Consider the following 10,069-nt stretch of genomic DNA (forward strand, 5'->3'; position numbering starts at 1 on the left):
AAACGATTTGTAATTCTTCGTATTTTGATTATTTGATAACTATTGCTCACCGGGGAAGTGCAAAAGCTGATACGAGAGCCTTGCGAGGTTTCGATCGACATTCGGGGTGAAGAATGTTTGTCGAGGCTTCGCGGCGGTTGTCACGGGCTCGATGGGGAGTTCCGGGTCGTGACAATTTGTTGCATGCACACTGAACTTGCATGCCTTGTCCTTGCAACCAACCTCAAAACGACCTTCACATGACCTTTTTACTCTTATCCTAAACTGTTCTTTTAAAGCCAACATGTTCAAAGCTCGTTTCAACTTGGCTTTCGAGAAAAATATTCTTCCTTTGTATAAGCGATCATCGGCACATGTTGACTCCTCAATTGTAATTGTTTGGAAGAAAAACCTTTCTACACCTGGAATTATCCACGTACGAGATATCCTTGCATTTTCCTTTTCTTGATAATTGTCATGGAGCAATGTATCAGGAGAACAAATCCCATTCTCATCAGCGATGGGGTTATTGTGTATGGGTTCATCACACTGAACATCTCCTACATCAACACCTCCAACAGGTTCCGTTTCACCTTTAACATTATTACAAATTGGAATGTCACTGTCATAAAGCCTGTCATCGTCTGAACTCTCATCATGCCATTCATCAGGCTCATCACCTGAATTGTAATCAAATCTATCTTCACCAGCAGGGAACAAATCCTCATTTCCCTCATCAAATGCGGTATTATCCTCGAGCGTTGCAGTGTCACCCTCCAACGTCGCAGTGGTGTCTTTAAGTGTCGCATTCTCATTTGAAAATGCCATTACACCCTGTACATTTTCACCCGATTATTGCATTTGTTGGACAGAAGTAACTAATTGGTTCGATGCACATCCTGATTAGAATTGTGCAACCAACTGTTCTGTGAATGTCGTGTGTCTACCTAGCTACACAAACTCTTGTGCATAGGTCAATTGCCATTATTATGGGTTACAGACCGAATGTTGTGGTATATGTGAAGCATTGTAAATCTCATTTTGATTAAGTTGATTACCACGTTGTTCAACTTCTTCATGTGACATAACATTTGTTTGGCATCCCTTAATGCTAACATACATAGTTGGAACATTCCTTTGTTCTAGCAGAATTAATGCAACATCCTCATTGTCCTTGATAATTAGCCGTGATAGCTCTCCGGGTGCACTAATCAATGCATGTAACTCAATCTTGTCAATTTTTGAGTTTACACCAACAACATCTTCAACCAGCTTCATCAAGCCAACAAACGATAAATCACTCCTAACCTCCTGCATTCGTGACTCACCACCCTTGTAATTGCCATCCACCCACTAACCACCGTGTCTTATCACAAGTCGCACAATTGGAACCCCACTGAAATTTTGAAAACAAAATAAATTTGTCAATCATTTTACACATTACATGACATGCCATGTTCTAGACTTTATAAGTCATGTTGTTACATGCCATGCATATAACGTAAGATGTTGTTACACGCCATGCGTATCAAGTCAAATGTTGTTACACACCATGTATATCAAGTAAAATGTTGTTACATGCCATGCATATCAAGTCAAATCTTGTTACACGCCAACACTTACACACCAATCACTATAATTACTGTCTCCTTACAAGAAATGGCCTAAAATACCCATGGCATGTGACACGCCAATCAATGTAATTACTGACTCATTGCCCGAACTGCCCTAAAATAACCAATGTCATGACACGCTAAATAACGCTAACACATGTTATAGATGCATGGCGTGTAACAACTTTGGGCAATGTTTCTAATCCATGTTCTAATTTATACAAAAAGTTTTAGAAATTTATGTGTTGCAGCAATAAACCCAATAACATACCTTAATGCCATCTTTGCTATAGGGTCTGTTTATCGATGACAATATGGCAAATGTCAAAAGATAGACTATAGCCCGATGATGATGGTGCTCAACAGAGAGTTGACAAAGATCATATAGTTCAGAGAGTTGAAAGAGCTGATAACGATAGTGCTCAACAGAGAGTTGATACAGTTGATACAGTTCAGAGAGCTGAGAGAGAAAGATGAGCGAGCTCAAACAGTTGAGCATTTATTTCTATTTTCTCTCTAACGGGAGGGAGATATCAGGAGTTTAATTTGCCACGATGTTTTGAAAGGCATTTTGGTCTACTCATGCTGTTTTTGGCTAGAAACAAATAACTTTATATGGGTGGTTATTTCTGAAATCACCTTATAAGGAGGCCTATTTCTCATAATTTCCTCATACATAATAATTCTTTACATGCAATATTTAATGAATCAATTAACTTTACATTGGAATTTTGTATTCATTGATGTCGATTTATTCATTTATTTCATTTAAAGCATTAAATTAAAATTTATTTTATTTTTNAATGAAATCATGGTAATCAACGTGGAAAAGCATTACGCATAAAACCAATGGATATGTGGAAAGACCGTAAAAGGAATTGTTGACTCACTTTCTTAGGCACGATGTATTTAGTCAAACATTTCATGTAGAGCCGGCGGAATCAAGAGGGTAGTGGTCACTACCATTCAATTTTTAATATTTTTATTATTATATATATATATATATATATATATATATGTCACAAAAGACAAGAGATATTTTGCTTTGAACATAAAAGCCAAGAGTCAATAGATTCAATTGCAAGTCTTGAGATCTCTACCCACTTTCTCCTTGGGAGGTATTTAGTCTCACACTGGAAAGGAGAAATTTCGATTCTCACGAGACAATAAACTATTTTTGTACAATTCTACTTCTACCCACCGAAATCTGCCTAAATTATATGCTTGGATAATTCCACGGCTTTGTTTATAGCAATGGCATAAATTATTTTAAACCATATATATTGACTTGAACAACATAGTAAAAAATATAAAGGTGAATGTAAATAATAAATATTTTAATAAAAAATAGGTAAACAGTAGTAGTACTTTTGATTTTTCTCATAAACGTAACATCTCACATGCTAATATATCATATTTAAAAGTTAAAAACAAACATATTAAATATTGTTATTTATGTTATTTTTATTTAATCTAAGAAATTAATATTTGAGTGTTGCATAAGTTGAATTGTTTTTCAAATGCTATTAAATTTTTTTGTTTATATATAAATTTAATTTTTGAATAATAATATCATATCCCCTTATTAGACACAATTGACATGGATATAAAATTTGTATATAATTATGGCATTTTTTACTTAATTTATGCCACATATCTCATATTTTTAAAATTTATATTTGTTAGCCTTGAGTTATATCATGTTTTGATTTGACAAAAATCATATGTTTTGTTGAACTTAATGTCAAGTATTTAAAACTATCTCAAATACATTTCTAATCCCTTAAAGTTTCAAAATTGTTTGAAAAGCCATGCATCCTTAGAAAACATCTTACAAGCTTTCAAACAATGCATTTCAGCTAAGAAATCAAGTGCAAACATGCCTAGAAATGTTTATTTGAATATAGGTATAAGGTAATCAGAAAGTAGGTAGAGAGAAGCATTAGAAGCTAAAGGAACTTCAAAACACAAGTTAAGAGTTCATCATGGCGAAGCTCAAGTTGATTTGAAGGTTGAAAGAGTGCAAAACTTGAAGATCATAAAACCCTAGTTGACTAGAGAGGAAGCAAAGTTGACCTTGTTCCAAAAAGATCAAGAAAATCAAGATGAAGAACAATCATAGTCAACTACAGAGGAAGTATACTCGACCTTGTTCTAGAAAGATCAAGAAAATCAAGCTAAAGAATAACCATATTTGACTACATAAAAGATATAGTCAACCTTGATAAGTCAAAAGCCATAAATAGTTAACTTTAAGAAGCCATAGTCAACTATAAGAAAGGCATAGTCGACTATAGAAGGGTAGATTTGAAGAATACACGATCTCTGGATGTGGATCGACTAGAGAACATGCATGCTTGACTATGGAAACCCTAATTAAGAAATTTGAAGAACATAGTTGACCTTAACAGCATTGTAGTTGACCCTCAAGCTTCAGTAACAACCAAATTTGATTCAAACTTGTGTATAACGGCTCCAAATCATGATCTACCTATAAATAAATGTATTTGAGCCATTTTGAAGCAAGAAAAGACTTGAGATAAAGTTTCAAACCTTAGAGAGACTACCCACAATCTCATATTCACTCTTTAGTATCCTTTAGTCTTCCGTCAAGCTTTCAAAGTTGAAATTTATTTCAATCAAGCTGAAATTTCTTCTTTTACTACAAACAAGCTTAAAATCTCAACATCCAACCTTTGTAAAGGCATTTTCTTGTTGAAATTTGTACATCAATGTGAAGGTTCTAGCTTAAAAACATGTCTCATTCAAATTGTTCATCATATGAGGTATTTGAGATTAACAATTTTCAACATTTGAATTTTGCCAATTTCAAATTTTTGGGTAACCATTTAATTCTATATAGATGGAAACTTGTTTCATATATGGTAAGTATTACTAATCAAAATTAGTAATTTATCCATTCCTAATCTTATTAGGATTAAAATTAAATTTTTATTACAAATTACAAATTAAAACATTTTTAATTTGTGCGCCTAAACATTTTACTTACAAATTACAAATTAAAACATTTTTAATTTGTGCTCCTAAACATTTTACACAACCTATTATTAATCTAAATTAATTAAAGATTGAATGTCTATTATTACCTAATCTTATTAGGAAATAACTTAGACAATTTAATCTTTAAATTTAATGTCAAATTAGAATTATCTTCTTGTAAGAAGTCAATTCAAAACAAAATTTGTTTATAAATATTTAGACTCCCATTACTCCTAGGAATCTAATTCCTAAATTAATGTAGTCTTAAATTATTTAAATTTTGACACCCTTAAATTAAGGAATCACATTCCATAATTTATGAAATAAACTATCAATCTTTACAGAACATATTCCATAAATATTTAATTGGCTAATGAAGAAATTTTAACTTCCATAATTTTAGAAATCACATTTCTTTATTTGTCGAGGTTAATGCATCATCTTTGACATCCTTAATTTTAGGAATCATATTCCTTAAATTAAATATTTCAAAAAATCAGCATAATTGTGGAACCAATTTCATAACTTATCCTCCGCCAATTAAATAATTTAATTGATCATTCATTGGTGTAAAATTTGGACAAATTCTATGTCTTAACCAAGACAGTGTCCTGCTGCAGATAGTAGCAGACATGTCCTAATTACGTGGCATTAGGGTGGTGTATCTTTAGGAATTTAATTTCAATAAAATTTATCATGATAGATAACTCATGGAACTGTTCCAGAATAAATTTTCAGGATTTTATGATTTGATTTAGCTATTCAAAAAATCAAAAACCGTGACCTTTATCTGTAGGAGGCGGAATTGGTTTTTGAGAACTTTTGAAATTCTTTGTGACTAAAACTTAGGAATTTAATTCCTAATAAAATTTATCTTCATATATACTCATGGAACTATTCCAGAATAAATTTTCAGGATTTTAGGAGGTGATTGGCCCATTCAAAAAATTCAAAAACCGAGACCTTTATCTGCAGGAGGCAGAATTGGTTTTTGAGAACTTTTGAAATTTTTTGGGACAAAAACTTAGGAATTTAATTCCAAATAAAATTTATCCTGATAGATAATTTATGGAACAATTCCATAGTAATTTTCCAGGATTTTAGGAAATGATTTTGGCTGTTAAAAAAAAAATCAAAACCATGGCTTGCTGCAGCTGAGGCAGCAACAGTTTTCACTCCACCAACTCAGTTTTATGAAGGCTTAATTCTAGGGATTTAAATCCTTAAAATTCTTGGAAACAATTAGATAATTTATGGAACCTTTCCATAAAAAAATCCTCAGCCAATTGGTGCAACTAATTGCAAAAATTTAGGCCTTTATTGGTTGCCAAGTCAAACAAAACCATGACTGTCACTGTTGCAAACAGCAGCTGTTTTAGCCATGTTTTGGTAACTTTACCTCCACCATTAGCCACACATAATCACCCAACTTAGAACATTTCCAATGTGTATTGATCTCTTAATTTTTCTGCATTTTATGAAGCACTTAAGCCTCACTTTTATGGCTGAAAATGGACCAATACCATGGCTGGACAGAATTGAATTCTACCATTTAAATCACACCATAGTGTCATGAGATCGAATTTTTATTTGCTAAATTAATTTGTGCATCTCATGCACATGTTAATTTGCAATATTTTGACATTAAAATGAGATTAATATTATGACAAATAAATTTTCAAATTTACAATTAAATCTATTTAGAAATCGAAATAACTAGAACCAATTGTAAAATTTTAAAACTTACTAATTTGTGTAGAACAAAACCCGAACATCTCATTTTCCTTTTCAACAAGGCATTAACAACAATAGACATTAAAATGTGTTAAAATTGAACTAAGGAAAGCTTTGATACCACTGATGGGTTTGGCTATAGATGGCATGCTCAAAATACGCAGCGGAAAGAAAATTAAAACTTTATAACTAAACAACAAAAACATGCCTCCACCCATGGATCACCTTGGTGATATTTAACACATAAAAGCACAAAATAAATTATTATTTAAAAAGTTACCTTGCCAAGTAATTTCGTAATCACAATGGTACTTTCCAAAGCAATCCCACGAACACCACAAGGAGCAAAAACCCTAGCCAATCAAATGTTTGGCCTCTAATGGTAGTACACACAATTGCACTTGAACCTTCAACAAAGGAGGAAGTTTTTAACTATACTTTGTGCTAGCAAAGAGGACAACAATTGTCATTTTCTTCTTGTTCACAATCTTAGTCGAACCTCTCTTGAAAATTGCTTCATAAGCAATTTTCTCTTTCACACAAAAGGAGTGGTGGCAATGAAAGAAAACGTTTTTCTTTTTTTGACAAAAACTACGTTTTCTTCAATTGTGAAAAACTCTCATATGAAAAATAGTTAAAAGATGACTTATATAGTTAGGTTAAAATAACTTCAATTTTGCAATTAAGTCCTCAATATTATAACACATTTTAATATTGGGCTCATTACTTAATTAAACTCTTTTAATTAAGTCCTTGAAAATTAAAATCAAAATTAATTTCTTTTATATTTTGCAATCAAGGCCTTATAATTATAACTATTTATAATTATGCCAAAAACTTAATTAAACTCTTTTAATTAAGTTTATAGAAGTTAATTACCTAGCATGTGATTTAAGTCTAACTTAAATCGTCACTCTCCCAATTTAATTCAAATACAATCATTGTGTGTGACCCATTAGGTTCCCAACATGTTGGCAATGGAATTGATTAATGACTTAATTGATTAATATAAATTTCAATCAATTAATTTATATTTAATTCCATAGACCAAAATTGGCATCTAGCAATGCATCATGGCCACCCAATTGTTGAGAGAGTCAAAGGTTCTTTGATAACTTTTCAGTGTATAGTCCATCGGTGTAATTCATTCCTTCATCATATATCCCAAAGATGATAAGAGCTTGGTACAGTGTCTACTCTTATTGACCTTCATATTTGTTCCTACAATTATAGCATTAGTTTTATAGAGCGTTATGAAACCTTTTTCATAATCTCCATGTCGCTTGGGCCAAAGACTTCAATAAGCTAATGTTAATCAAGAACTGATATGATATGTCTTCTAAAGCACTTGAGGAGATGATTCCTATCTTGACCACTCATTTGCCTTCACATGCTTCATACTATACCTAAAAGCATCCTGTTTTGGCATCATTGGTTAGGCACCCGTAGGGATGAAATCAAAGCATAGCACTCCACACGTAAGATAACCTGGTGTCTCAAGTCTAGGGAGTATTTACACAATTAACACATGAGAAGTGTTGCATAGACACTAGAGTGTATTACCAAATGCACTTCCCATGGCGGGTCATGTTCAGTGAACTTGCTCTCCTAAGCAAGCACCTATATTCCAATTCCAAGTATCTCTATACTTCAATCTATGAGATCGATTACTTACTTCCAAAATAAGGAACATATAGTATACCAGTCTCTAAGCATCATTGATGCCCAGTCTCAATGATACATTGACCAAAAACATTTTGAGAATATGCTTTCATGCATAGGAATCTCATAACTACAACCCACTACAGTTTCCTTGCAAGGCATATTAATCTCATGGACTTCATCCAATTAGACATATAACTCATTATAATTAATGTCTTATTGATGAAAGAAAATCTCTAATCATTCAACATGAATGATATTGTTGCATGATTGGAATCAAGCCTCAACCAATCCCAATTGGCTATAAGGCTCATCTTAACATAAGGGTTATCACTTGATCCCGTGAAAAGGCAAGAATCCCATGTGAATTGTGTAAGGGTTATTGCTTCCCATTAAAAAACAAGAATTCTTATTAGTGAATTGAAATTTCTTTGTTACGAAGGGAGTGGATGTAGGTATCAAAAAGTTGAAGCACTATAAATTGTTTGTCTCTCTTTAGTTTTTGCATTATTATTTTGTTGTTTATACTTGCCTTAGAAAATAGGTTTATATTGATTTATTACTTTTCTTTAAGAATAGTATTCTTGCTTGAGTCATTATATTTGTACTTAGATATTTATTGTTAGATATTTGCTTCTAGTGTTAGAAAATATTTTTGGGTAAAAAGGGTTTGTTTTTGATAGATATATTTTTTAGAGTAATTCTTATAAATACCAATTCACCCTTTCTTGGTATATTGTTATTGAGACTTCTACACTAGTAATTGATATTAGAGCTTGGTCTCAAATTTTGTAGATCTAACTATCTTTGAGAGATCCTTTATAAAAGCTCAAATCGACAAAATGGAGGTGATGGCAACCGTGCTTGGTGAAGGGCAATCAATCTAAAGTCCGCCCCTCTTTGTAGGTATTAACTATGCTTATTAGAAGAAACACATGGAAATGTTTATACAATCAATGGACTTATATGTTTGGAATGTAATACTAGATGGTCTACATGTTCCAAGTAAGGAGGTAAATGGCAACATAGTCATTAAGACTAGGCAAGAGTGGAACGATAAAGATACAAAATTAATTCAAATAAATTTTAAGGCTTACATTACTTTTCTTTGTGCCTCAGGTATTAGTGAGCTTAATGAAGTATCTATGTGTGAAAATGTTAAAGAAATTTTGGATTCCGTAGAGATCACTTCTGAGGGCACCAACCAAGTCAAGAAATCCAAGATTGGATTGCTTACACATGACTTTGGTGGCACTGACACACATCCTTTCCTCCAAAGGTTGGATGTAAGCCTTGGGGATGGCTTTGAGACCCATTTCTGACAAACCCTTCACTCTATTTCCTTGATTTATGACAAAATCAGTTAGAGCTGAGGAATTAGTGTTGAATTGTTGATCAGCAATTGTTGGAGCCATTGGTGACAGTATCAGTACTCTCTGACTGCCAAGATAGACTTGGCTTTCAAAGAAAGTTCAATGAGGTTGAGGTTGAGGTTGGTGGTGAAGTACTCTTCATGCCGTTAATGGGTATTTATAAGATTGCATCGGTGGAGAATTGGCACACCCAAAGGCCTTTTCAAATGTGATGTCTATTGTACGTATCTCAATTCTCACCAACCAACTTAGCAAATGTCAAACCCTACTTTGTAAAATAATTATAATGTCACTCACATGCTCGATATAATGTTTGTATATTTAGGAAGTTCGAGAAATCGTTAAAAGACGATATTGCCCCTAATGGTATCATTAAGTCGATTAAGCCTCAAACTAGTTCAAATAGGAATTTTAAGGTGCAATTAAGAGTTTCACAGTTCAGGGATGACTCAAAATGGTAATTAGGAGTTCGAGGATCAATTCGGAGTCAAATCGGAATTTTCACTATCTATGGGTAAAATTGTAATTTTTCCACCCGCGGATAAAATTTGAGATTTTGAGAGAATTTAGATCACATTTGACAAATTGGAGAATGGTATGATTATAAGGGATGAAAAATATGTCTATGAACAATTTTTCAATTTTTGGGGTAAAAATGTAATTTTTCACTTTACGAGGGCAAAAGTGTAATTTTTAAAAATTTGCTCC

At 32.7% G+C, this 10,069-nt stretch overlaps 1 pseudogene; it reads right to left on the bottom strand.

Moving 5' to 3' along the window:
* Positions 1-9,403, bottom strand: part of LOC18589595 — a 37,392-nt pseudogene extending 27,989 nt beyond the window's left edge.

The sequence above is a fragment of the Theobroma cacao genome, chromosome 9, assembly GCF_000208745.1.
Source record: "Theobroma cacao cultivar B97-61/B2 chromosome 9, Criollo_cocoa_genome_V2, whole genome shotgun sequence".
NCBI lineage: Eukaryota > Viridiplantae > Streptophyta > Magnoliopsida > Malvales > Malvaceae > Theobroma > Theobroma cacao.